Source organism: Pimephales promelas, chromosome 1, assembly GCF_988280905.1.
Source record: "Pimephales promelas chromosome 1, fPimPro1.hap1.1, whole genome shotgun sequence".
NCBI lineage: Eukaryota > Metazoa > Chordata > Actinopteri > Cypriniformes > Leuciscidae > Pimephales > Pimephales promelas.
The window spans coordinates 10,325,700-10,339,262 of NC_142769.1; the positions used below are offsets into that span (position 1 = coordinate 10,325,700).

Below are 13,563 nucleotides of genomic sequence, written 5' to 3' on the forward strand. Positions count from 1 at the left end.
ATAAGTGCCCACTTGGACAGGAAGCCTTCATACTGTCAAACATGCATGTTTGGTGAAGAAAAAATAATGCTATAATAGACTGCTGTGGGAAAAATTGGGTAACACTTTAAAAAAAAAAAGTCTCATTAACACACGTTTATGCATTGATTATTTCAATCTGTAAAAGCACTACCAACTCTTTTCTAAACATATTTTATACAATAACTTTTGTGCGTGTTCTTACTCATGGAAGATACGTTATCACATCAGATCTTGGGTTTGTGTATGTTATACACAGGGAACACTTTATTTTAAGATATCCTTGTTACTGTGTAATTATACATTTAAACTGGATTAACTTTCCTGTTCTAAACAAATACTTATTAAAGTATCTTTAATTTGTAAAGCTCGCAGCTAGAATCGTAAACACTTTAGTGACCCGGATATGAGCAAAAAGGCAGTGAATCTTAATAAAGACAGCACTACATACAGATGCTAACGTAACAGGAATATGTATTTACAGACAATAACACAAACGACAACAAACGCAGGGAGGAGGTTGAAAGTGGAAGTAAGAGTGAGAGAGAGGGTGAGAGAGAGAGAGATTGATTTGGTAAAATTGACCGAGACAGTTTATCCCTTCTGACAACAACACAGAAAACGGTCTTAATGCTCTGAAAGCTTGGTAACCCAAATATACTTGCATGTTTTTCATGTATGCTGGATAAGGCTGCATTCGTTGACCGGCCTTACAGTTCCTGCGCGTGCCGTCGGAGCTCACGTGGTTTTAGCGTGGTCATGCGCGCATATGTTGAACAAAGGTTAAAAGTCTTTGAGGTAAAAGCTTTTCAACCGTTGGGTTTGAAAGATGTGCACCTGGCAGCCTCTAGAATCGTTACAAAGCCAAGAGTGTGTAAAGCCCGGAACACACCAAGCCGACGGTCGGCCGTCGGGCAGTTTTTGTGCGTCGGCCGACTATATGTGTTCCGCATGGTTTTGTGCCGTCGGCTGAAAATAGTCCTTGTCGGCTTTGTTTCGCCTGATTCAACATGTTGAATCGGCGTCAGGCCATCGGGGAATGAGAGAACTCTGATTGGCTGTTCAGCTTAGTGAAAGAGTCAGTGCACGAGAATAAAAACCAAACAGCAAGCCAAGTCAAAACGGTAAAGATATAAGACTGTTCTTATGTTACGTCATCTTACCTGATTGTTCCTTGGCGAATATTTAACTATTAACATTAGCAGAGTGGAATAAAGAAAGTGTTTTACAGGACTGATATTCAAAATGGTAAGCACGCGCTGAGGTGGGCACAAATACATCAAAAACTATTTTGTTACAAAATACAAATGCTGGGTCATGAAATGTATTTAAATAAAATACAAAATACTGATGTGAAAAATCTATTTGCATTGCGCAACATTTCATGTTAAAAATAGCCGTTTTCTAACCCATACATGCTTATACAATCGTCTGATGGGCTGAATGAGCCCTTCTCTGATCACTGAGATCGCCTCTATAATCCTGTACAGTGAAATATATAAGAGGGATTCGGGCTCAAATCTGAGACTGGCAGTGACGTCATGCGCGTTCACGCTCTCCTGGCTATGTGCCTATGTCTTGCAGGTAGTGTATTCGCCGCCATTCTCCGTATCAGAGAAGACAACTCGAGCGACACAACTTTAGTCAACTTTCCACAAAAGTAGAAGATGGATTCAAAGGAGCTGTTTAGCCTACACCTGGTCACTTCATACGTTTTCTGTAATCGGATAGCTTATTCGATCGTGAAAAGACCAGGTTGCCCCCCGAAATGCATTCAAGACGAATTTGAATCGATCGCTCAAATCACTTGCGGACGTGGTCTGGGCCGTATTCCAGACAAAACTGGACAAGTGTAAATGCATCTGGTTGTTGAAAGCAGGCTATAGGTTATGTCATGTTATTTTAGTCATATATGACGACGCGCATCACCTCAGATGAGCAGCTGAGCGTCTATTCATAAAGCCAGCGCGCCGCAATCTATCGCAAATCAAAGTGAAAGTAAGTCGCAGACGCTTAACACTACCATCTTCATTAAAAGTAAAGAAATGAAATGATCTTACCAGGCAACCAGGGCTGTTGTCGCTCTCTCTTATTGCTGTCTTTGCTGATTTTGAAATTAGCCGATGATTAATGAAATGCAGCTCATATCTGTTAATTTCGGTGACGTGCACTTCATGAATTCTGTAGCCTATATAGCGCGGGAATTGAAGATCAGATTATATCCGTTTTGCAAAAACACATTTATGTGAGCGGTGTAATGAAATCGTTTTGATAAATCAGATCTGAGAAAACGCATTGTGGCCAGGTGTAAACAGCCCCAAAGAGACCGGCTTGTAGTTCATTCCAAACCACAACGCAAACTCCACGTGAGACAAAGAAAATACAACTTATGTCTGTCCAATAAGACGAGAGATCCACCATTTTTTTTCAACAAACTGAGAGATCTCCGGTCTGTTCTAGGGCTCAAACGGGTCCTATACAAAGTAATAAATTATATTGTTCATGAACGTGTTTCCATAATTATACAATCATACGTGGATAGGTACAGTAAGCACATAAAACAGTTCAATATAGAGATAGATGGAAACAAAAACCGAAGTTTTCTACTAACCCTGTTTTCCCCTCACACACACATACAGGGGTTGGACAAAAAAAACTGAAACACCTGGTTTTACTACACAATAATTTGTTAGAATTGTGAGGGCCTCATTTTGCATCCAAATACAGCACCAATTGACAGATAGAAGTCCTTCACAGTGACCAGAGGGATTATGAGCCGTTCCTCTTTCAGAACAGTGTCCAGGTCACTATATGATGCTGGTGGACTCGCTCCTCCAAAACACCTCAATAATATTCAGATCTGGTGACTGTCAGACCATGGGAGATGTTCAACGTCACTTTCATCTTCATCAAACCCTTCTGTCACAAGTCTTGCTGTGTGTGTTGGTGCATGATCATGCTGATACACGGTTTGAGCATCAGGTGCTCATGATCCTCCAGAAGGGTTTGGTAGTCCTCGGCAGTGTCGTGTCCATCAAATACAATCAGGATTGTCATGATATTGGAGCTCAAACCATCACTGATCCACCCGTGCTTCAGTCTGAAGATTGGCCGCCAGGCATATAGATGTGAAACCTCCAACATTGGCCAGTGTTTCAGTTTCATTGTCCAACCCCTGTAAGTGTGTACTCGAATGCCTTTCCTTTCATATATTTTAAATGACCTGCAGATTTATAACTGTATTACCTCATTATGACTGTAACAAAAGATGTGTGCCGCACAGTGTGCGGCTGATGCTCCTTTGGTTATGAACAGCTCGTGAAAACGTATGTGATGTGTGTGTGAGCGCGCACGCAGTTTCACTTGTCGCCAGAGGGGACGTAGTTCTGCAAAAACTCAGATACTTGCGTTTAGCTCCTTTAAATAAAATACAAGTAATTAGTATTTTGAAAATACAAAAATACTCCCACAATAATCTTATTAATAATAATAAATAATAATAATCACAATAGTCAAATATAGACAAATATATCTACAGAAAAAGACAGTTGGCTCATTACACGCAGGCGCAGAACGCACATTCTAGCTGACAGTCGGTCGTAGTTCTCTCGGTGTGTTCAAGTGCAGCTTTTTACCCCGATGAGAGCGGACGAGAGGCGACAACACAGTCAGCTTTCATCAGCGCTATTTCGTTGGCATCGACTTGTTGTGTTGCGGACTTAACATTGTCAATGTTTCTGTACCACAGTCCATTATAAACCCCATCATGGATAAAGTTTACAAAGCCATAGTCAGGTGAGGATCAAGGGTTTTAATATATAATATGTTCATAGTAATAATCGGATTGTCTCACAAATGTAACCAGCTCATTTCTCCCCATATATAGCAAACCCATAATACAGCGAGGGAGAAGAACCACATGAAACTATGCAACTATATATTTTTTTTCTAACAGGGTAGTAAAATTTTAGCTGGCTTATATAAGCTGTTACTGTGGCTGAGCTGGTTAAAGCGTAAAGCCTTGTTTAAACTTGACGCATCTGCATGAGCCCAAAGGTGCACGCGGCAAAAATGACATGATTATAACAGTGCCTTGTGCCTCCACATCCCCAAGACACCATTTATTACACAAAATAGACTTTTTTTCTCTGATTTTGAAAACTCTTCGCGTTCGACTTAAAATGCTTCCAAGATCGACTTGTCGACCTTAAATCGATGGGTTGGTGTTGTACAGTCAATAGAAGAGTACTAATGAGTTGTCTCACGAACGTAACCAGCACATTCATCCCCACATAACAAAGCCATAACACAGCGAGGGAGAAGAACTAAGTTACATGAAACAATCCAACTACCAACATGACATCATGACTTTTGCGTAAAAATACACGCCACTTTCGAGTCAAGTGGCATGTTATCTCTACGCATTTTGAGCTATCCGCGTGTATCCACGTGTATGTGTGTATGTCTAAGCCATTAACGTCCGAGTGATTCCGCGTGTCTGTACACGCCGTCAAATGTCCGCACGAAATGAAGCAAAATGTTCATCTAGATCTGGGGAGCGATTTTTTTTTTCCTAGGATGGTAAGGGAACAGTCATAAATGCCATTAACCCCAGTGATGGTTAGGTTTAGGGATGGGGTTGAGGTAAGTCATATATTTATATATACAGTAATAACGTTAGGTCAACCGCGTTCATAAACACGCTGAAAAGCGATTATGCGTCTTGATAGCACACCAAAAATGGAAATACGAATTGGCGTGTCATACACACGCTACTTCATGAGATCAGTCTGCAACTACATATTTTACACCACTGACAAGGGAAGAGTCACTACTCATGGTGTTTATGTCTAGCTTCTAGATCCCAGCGGCTTCTCTTTCAAGGTAGTGACGAAACGCACTCTGTAGTGCTGTTTGTTCGCTGTCGGCTACGTTAGAAACATGACATCACAATATGTTGACCTTCATAGAAGGGGGTTCCTGTGGTTATGTAGATATAAATGTCTCATTATAAGGTAATAAAAACACTACGGTTTATTAAGTAAGTTCTTTATACACCACTCAAAACATAGTTATGAATATCATATTGCATTTATGTTAATAGATACTTAAATTTTTTACACATTGCACCTTTAAATAGGTCATGAACATCAGAGAAAATGGGACATTGCATTGCAATGCTCTACAATGAAGGCTTCAATACAGCATCATCATACACACGTTCAGAAAGACAAATGTTCCAGTTCATAAAGTTTCATTTAATGTGTCCCGTATGAACAGCCTCAAATAGTTGTGGCACTTCATGTCAAAAAATTAGATACTTATGAATTTATTATAAGTGAGATGCTCTCATTCACTCTAGATTGTTAAACACCCTATAATTTTTGAGAACATTCTACAAATCTAAATAACCTTTTTATTCACTGTAAAGAACCCCTTTTTCAATGAAAATGTTCCTAGGACATTAAAAGTTCTTCATGGACCATATATATTTTTAAGATATCACCATGGACATTCCCTGAGCAATACACATTTACTTAAACTGCTCATTCAAGAACAAAAAAAGTGTGTATGGATGGAGCAAGAACATAAAGTGTAAAAGAAATGCATGTCTAAAGTTTGGTTACACTTTATTTTGATGGTCCACTATAGACATTCTTTTAACTAAAAGTATTTCCCTTTCAAGGGAACTCGAGCTGCGTCAAATGCTGTGAGAAAGCCCCTGCATGAGTGCATCATGACACACGTGGTTGATGTCATCGACCAGGAAGCTATAAAGCACCCCAAAAACACAACCTCAACAGTTTCTGTGCCTTCAGCAAGCGGCTAAGAGGCTATAGAATGGGTCACTCCCCCCATTCAGGAGTCAGGTTTTTACAGCCGGTATTTCATTGTTCCAAAGAAGGATGGGGGGTTAGATCTGCACCTGTTAAAGTGCTCTGTGGCCAAGCTCAAGTTCAAGATGCTTACTCTGAAGCAGATCGTGTCACAAATCAGGTCCGAGGATTGGTTTGTCACGATAGATCTAAAGGATGCGTACTTCCATATTTCCATCCTTCCACAACACAGGAAGTTCTTGAGGTTGGCTTTCGAGTTCTTCTGTTCGGCCTAGCCTTGTCACCCCGCACATTCACAAAGTGTCCATGCATATCTCCATTCAACGACAATGCAGGTGCGACTTTCACCTGCGCCTCGATTCTCTCAGCCATTAAAACAAGCGAAGCTAGGCCAGCCACTCTCTGTGAAGCAGGTTCAGAGACTGTTAGGTGTGATGGCAGCAGCATCCAACCTGCTGTACATGAGACCGCTGCAGTGGTGGCTCAAGACCAAGGGGTTCCCCCCGACCTCGGCCATGCCTCAACCATAGCGGCCAAACCCAGAGGGACTTGATGGCTCAGGGTCTACCTTGGCACGACCAAAATGCTTCCAAAGAAGCTCCACCACCTTGGGGTGAAGTCTCCATTCCAGGGAGACATCACACTGTCCACTGTTGTTCTCCTCTGGGGTTGGACGCTATCGCTCAGAGGTGGCCGAGGTTGCATCTGTATGCTTTTCCCCCAATCGCTCTGCTCCCAGGAGTTCTGGAAAGGTTTAGCCAGGACGGGGTCAGTCTGTTGTTGTTAGCCCCATACTGGCCGGCCTGAGTATGGTTCGCGGACCTAGTATCTCTCCTCAACAACTCTCCTCTGATTCTGGAGAGACCTTCTCTCTCAAGCAAGTGAGTTGATCCTTCACCCCCACCCAGAACTATGGAAACTGTAGGCTTGGCCTCTGAGGGGGCCCAGCTCATAAGTTCAAGTCTCTCAACCGAGGTCATCCTTCACTCCAGAGTTCCTGCCACGAGGAAGTTATATGCCTTGAAGTGGAAGCTTTTCACTTCTTGGTGTGTAGAACACCGACTGGACCCAGTTAACTGCCCAGTGGGTGCAGTGCTGGAGTTCCTGCAGGTGCGCTTCTCAACAGGGCTATCACCCTCCACACTAAATGTGTACGTGGCGACACTAGCTGCTTACCACGTCTCTTTGAGTGAAGTCTCTTTGGGGAGACACCCACTTATAACATGTTTCCTTCGTGGCACCTCGAGGCTGAGGCCAGCAGTTCGCACGAGGGTGCCGACCTCGGATTTGGCCATCGTATTGGAAGGTCTCTCCCTAGCTCCCTTCGAGCCCATTGAAGAAGTTCCTGAGAAATTTGTAACTCTGAAAACTATTTTTCTTCTTGCTATCTCGTCACTCAAAATAATCGGTGACATTCAAGCTCTCTCGGTTACTCATGCCTGGAATTCTCGCCTATTATGGTGATGGCCTTCCTCCATCCTAGGCCAGGTTATGTCCCTTAGGTCCCTTCTAATGTTGCTAGACCTATAGTACTGTAGGCTTTCTGTCCTCCTCCGTTTACGTCGTCGGACCAGGAGAAACTTAATTTACTCTGCCCTGTCAGGGCTCTAGATGCTTATGTCAACAGAGCTGCCCTATGGAGGAAGTCTGAACAGTTGTTAGTCTGCTTTGGCTCACCCAGGAAGGGGTGTTCCGCATCTAAACAGAGGATGAGCAAGTGGGTGGTCGAGGCTATTTCACTTGCTTATGAGTCAGCTGGTTAGCCTTCACCTTTGGCTGTACAAGCTCACTCTACTAGGAGTATGGCCACTTTTAAAGTTTACCTTCAGGTGTTTCCCTCCATGATGTTTGTGATGCGGCAGGCTGGTCCTGGTCGATGACGTCACCCACCTATGACGTTCTGTCTCACCATTGGACTGATTCCATACGTGCTACTAAGTCTTTGCAAGTATGTCAACTTATTTTACTAACCCAAACTTTAACACCTGACCTAACACTAAGCTAGCAGTCTACCAGTCTAAAACTGTCTACTTTAATGAGAGTTATTTGACATGTCCACAGGAGGACGTCTTCTACAGGAGACGATGGACATTTTTCCTTTCTCCTTTTTTTTTCTTTATTTGATTTTATATCTGCACTTTCACAAGTGGCTATAGAGCCAGACTCTAGAATGGCAAACTCTACTAAATTTTCTGCAGGTGAAAGACGATGCCTGCTGAGGCTGCAGTTGCTTTTCCTTCCTCTTGACTCTGTTTGCAGCAATGTTTTTATTTCTGGTTTCCTCGGCTTTCTGTGTGTTCTGTAAAGTCTGACAACGAGATACCAGATGGAGCAGTCTTTTGCACAGCTCCCCCACATGCCGACATAGATGTCGGACAGCTTAATGTCTTTCTTGCAGTCTTTGTAGCACAGCAGTGGACTTCCAGTCAGTCGGGAGCTGTACAGTAGGTCCTTGGGAATGCGACCTGGGCCCATTCTCCTGACGAGGCCAAGCCAACGAAGGCGCTTCTTGATAAGTATGCCAGACATGCTTATCAAGCTGGCACATTCCAGAACCTCTGTGTTAGGTACTTTGTCCTGCCACTGGATGCACAAAATACACTGCAGGCACCTCAAGTGAAAGTTGTTGAGTTTTTTTTTCTTATGCCTCACTGCTAGAGGAGTGTGCTGAGCGTGCAGGCCTTGTGAATGCATATAAAGTGGCACCAAAGGTTCAATGTGGTTCATAATCTATAGGTTATGTGGTCACTAGTTCACTTATAAAAATAAAGGTCCCAAAAGGGGGTTTTCACAGTGATGCTATAGATAGATACTTTCAGTGAACAGTTCAAAGGTGTTTTTTTTTTTCGTAGTGTAAAGAACATTTTGATAAAAAAAAGATCATTTTTTTCTTTGGATGTTAAAGGTTTTTCATGGATCTATATATGTCAATAAAGACTCTTTATTTCTAAGAGTGAATGTATGGTTTTGATAGATTTTGTATTATTTTAGTGTTATTTTAGTGACCTTGGCAGCATGGTCAGCAGTATGTAAAACCACCTCATTATCAGAGCCGAGAGAGTGTGCGCATATGTGTTTTCCACCCAGTTCTGCCACGAACCTGACAGTATGATGTGGTAACAGACGACACTAACAAAGAATTAGAGAAAGAACAGTCCTCGACCCATCAATGTGCGTTCTGAGGGTAATGAATGAGCGCTGAGATGTGTGGGCATTAGAAAAATGAATAGTGCCGCAATCATCTTGCTGCACCTACAGCTCACTGACCGGCCTGACAGATTTCTCTGTACAATGACACGCACACACACACACACACACTCAAACACAAACACACATACACTGAGTTCAGACTCAGGATTATATTTGGAAAGTCATAAATCAAACAGCAGACATACCCCTGTCCTTCCAATATTCAATTAATTCATTTTGGTTATTGTTATGCCAGTGTGTCTCATCCATGTATAAGCATTCATAAAGAGTTCTGATTCGATGACACAGAGTGTGTCGTCGTCAAACAATACATTCCCATCATTCTTCATTAGGCCGGTTGTCATGGTATTGGTACAGCTGAACTAAACCCTATTAGTGGCACATCTGAGAGAACATTCAATCAACCTCACGTCTACAATATTCACTGTATTAGGGCATGTCTGTCTTTCACAGTCCAATAATGGTCTCTTTATGGCTCTAAATGGTTACGAGTTAAAAAGTGGGGTATAAAAATGGTGTTCGGATCATTTTATACTGCGTGTAGACATGAATCTGGTCTGTGCAGTCATAAAAGTGTTGCTTTGGGTCAGTGTATTGAGAACAGCAGTTTGTTTAGTCAGTGTTGGGTAATGGATTGAATTCTTTGTGTCATGGATGGTCATGGTTTATTCCCTTATTTTCCCCTGAGATGGGAGAAATAAGGATTTAAGTGTTTTATTTCCTGCTTATCATGACGTAAAAATCGTCATTTTGCATCATAATAAGCAGGAAGTCATATTTAATTAAAATATGTAGAGACTACAAACATTAGCTCATTATTATTCAAGGGGACCTCTCACCCTACAGGTCTATTACAGATCAGTGGGTGGGACTTCACTTGCAGGTACTGAATCAATATCAGCCATCTTGTTAGGAAGTTAAGCTAACAAGCGCTGTGTAAATAGGAAGTATGATAATGACGGAAGAAAATAAACATGATATGGAAGAAGAGGATTTTGGAATTCTGCTGCTCGAATCCGATGTTCGTGGCTGTCTTTACGAGCCACAATATAGTGAAGAGCAGCTGAGGCTGATGGAGGAACCGGTCTGTCGCGGTCCAGGAGCCCGGACTGGCTCGAGCAGGGCGGACTGCTGTGCATGTTCTCTCGGTCGAGGAGCCTGGACTGACTCGAGCTGAAGCGGACAGCAGGTACATGTGCTCTCGGTTGAGGAGCCTGGAGTGGCTCGAGCTGAGGCGGACTGCCGTGCATGTGCTCTCGCTGTGAACTACGAACACAGATAGAGTCCGTCTGCTGGAGAGAATTTCAACGATGGCAATTTCTCCTGAATGAAAGCTGTGTTGTGATGTCATGTGAACCGCCTCCTTTCGCCTGACTGAACATCCAGGTATCATGCAGTAATTCACCATATAGAAATAAATACAAACGAGGAGTAATTCCCTAATGAGTTTGCCAATGTAACGTTAACAGGGTTTGTTGTTGTGGGAAGGAGGAGGCGGGAACCGGCAAACATTTAAACATTTTAATAGTAAAATGAACAAATACAAAACGAAAGTATAAGCCAGCAGCCCTTCATTGACGACTGCTGTAACCTTACTCACAACAGAAACAAAACGCATCATAAAATCAGGCCTGTTTCTCTCTCGATCTGCCGTCGTCGCTCCTCATTTTATGCTTTCGCTCCTCCGTGAGAGCAGTGGCGTATCCAGGACATTTTTACTGGGGTGGCCAAGATGGGACACAGAGCTAGTGTGGGGTGGCCATCGCATAGCGAAGTTTAAAGGGATAGTTCACCCAAAAATGAAAATTCTTTCATAATTTATTCACCCTCAAGTTGTTCCAAACCTCTATGTGTTTATTTGTTCTGCTGTACACAACGGAAGATATTTTGAAGAATGTTTTAATCAAACAGATCTCAATCCCCATTGACTAGTCGATGGGGATTGAGATCTGTTTGATTAAAACATTTTTCCAAATATCTTCCTTTGTGTACAGCAGAACAAATAAACACATAGAGGTTTGGAACAATTGAGGGTGAGTAAATGATGATAGAATTTTCATTTTTGAGTGAACTATCCCTTTAATTTGTATATATATGAAGCCGACCGTGGTTCTAATCCCGGACCCCGAGCCTTTGCTGCATGTCACATCCCCTCCCATGATTTCTTGTCTCATAAATGTCAAATAAAGGTGTCTATGCTGTTAAAAATACATATGATGAAGTAATTTTTTTAATTAATTTCCACCTACCACAGTCCTCAAGTATCTCTGGTTATTTTAAAAGGTCTATTTTTAATCAGTAATTATGTTCAGGATAGGGTACACATTTTCTAAGAGCTATTTCCTTGTAGTGGATTTAAAAACCTTATCTCTTCTTAAGTTAGATAGCAAAATTCAACTACTCAGTCTCAACTCATCCAATAGAATATAGGATGCCTTGTGATATGAAAATGTGCAAAATGTGATTTTCAACCCAGACAATATTCATGTCCAAGACCCTGATGAAGATATACGTAAATTGAAACGCTGGATTTGATTCAGCATGCATTACATTTATTTAAATCAAACAGTTAAGACTTATTCCAGACCAAATATAACTTCTTATAATTGTACATAAACAGCTGTAACAAACCAAACTTTCTACAAAAAGACCATTAAACAAACTCATCCATCTTACATCAGATGAATTCTCCTGTTTTGGTGATTGGTAGCAAAAAGTTTAATGAATCTGTCCATGTCAAGTGCCTTGGCTCTTCTAGACTCAATGCTGAGAACACCCAGGTTGCTCAGTCTGTCATCTGTCATTGTTGTGCGCAAATGGGTCTTGATGAGTTTAAGAGCTGAGAAGCTGTGCTCACATGCTGCACTGCTCACCAGGAGGGCTATGGCTATCTTGCATAGACGAAAAAGCTCGTGAAAAACATCCTTATGAGGTTCAAGGAACACTGCAAGTTCAACAATACTGGACAAGCTTGGCATTCCACTTTGCTGTTTCCTTTGAAAAAGCCTCTTTGTCTGGTGGAGTTCATGACTGAGATCTTCAGAGTCACTTTCATAAATTTCTCCTAGTCGAAAAACTACTTCATCTTTAAGGAAACGTGCTTTTGGGGTCCAAAGCTTGTATTCCTCTCATTATTTCACAATTGTCTTTAGAGAAGTGCCTGTCTAACTCTCCAAGTATGGTGTCCACAATGGGGTAGAAGATTGTCTTCCGAAAGGAATCCTTGTCACCATCGTTACATTTGCGCTGACCCAAAGTAGAAGTTATGACAGACCCACCAAATCTGCAATTCACTTTTTTAAACCTCTTTTTCTCTGCATATTCAATGGCTATATTGCACTTTGTGGCAGTGTCTACAATAATTTCCCACAGATTGTCAACAAATGTTTCACCTCTGTACTCCTCAAATGAGTCTTTGAGTGCCCTAACTAAATCCACTCCCATGACAAGGTCAAGTGAAGGAGATTGGAGGGTGTCAGACAGCACCTTTGCATCCCCAAGGAGCCTTCGAAAGGTTGCAAGAAGTCTGACAAAGCTTAGGTCTAGCTGAGTCAGCAAACCTCGAGCATCTACAGATCTTTCCCCACTATTTTCTGTAGCAATGTCATGCAGAACACGAAGTACAGCAGGTAATCGGTCCATTAGATTCTTGCAGGCCAAGTATCTACATGCCCATCTCGTGTCACTGAGCTTCTGAAACTCCCTCGGCTGACCTTCATATATTTCCTTTTGCACATCCAGCCACTTCTGGTGGACATAGGACCCTGAGATATACACATAAAGCTTCTGCAATAGTGCAAAAAAGCAATCAGCCTCTGGGACTGCCTTCACTGTATCAATGAGTACCAAGTTCAGGCAATGTGCGTTACAGTGTACATAAACTGCATGTTTTGTGTCAGACTTTATTCTGGCTGCCACTCCAGAGTGTTTCCAACTCATTACCGATGCTCCGTCATAACCTTGTCCAACAAGATTGGATCTGTACTCAAGTCCATATCTTTCCAAACAGTGGATGATTTTGTCCTTGAGTCCTTCTGCATCTAATTGTGTTGCTTGTTGAAAGTCAAGAAAACTTCCGTGCACTGCCCCATTGTAATAGTACCTAAGTACCAGTGAGAGCTGCTCCTTCTTTTTCAGGTCTTTGGTTTCATCAGAAATCACAGAGAACACTTCACTTTTCTTCACTTCCTGAATTATCTCCTCACGGACCATATTTGCCAAGCATTCTAGGATTTCATTTTGTATTACACTGCTTGTGTACTTGGCATTCTGCTTTCCCGTCATTTTTTTCTGTACTACTGGGTCATGCTTTGCAATCATTTCCAAAATTTCTTAAAAAGTTTCCTCTGTTATCTGCCGATTCTGTCTCACGGTGACCTCGTTGTCCAATGTTTTGTGTTGCCGTCAAAAGAAGTACTTCAGCCACTGTTTTAATATATTTTCTATTCTCTTGTTGTATGCTTCATTAAGGCCATCACGTATGGAAGAATCTGTTAGT

The 13,563-nt window shown here is 42.0% G+C and overlaps 1 pseudogene; it reads right to left on the reverse strand.

The window, feature by feature from the left end:
- Positions 1-11,737: 11,737 nt before the first annotated feature.
- LOC148998341 (zinc finger MYM-type protein 1-like) lies at positions 11,738-13,277 on the reverse strand (annotated as a pseudogene).
- Between the last annotated feature and the right edge of the window lie 286 nt (positions 13,278-13,563).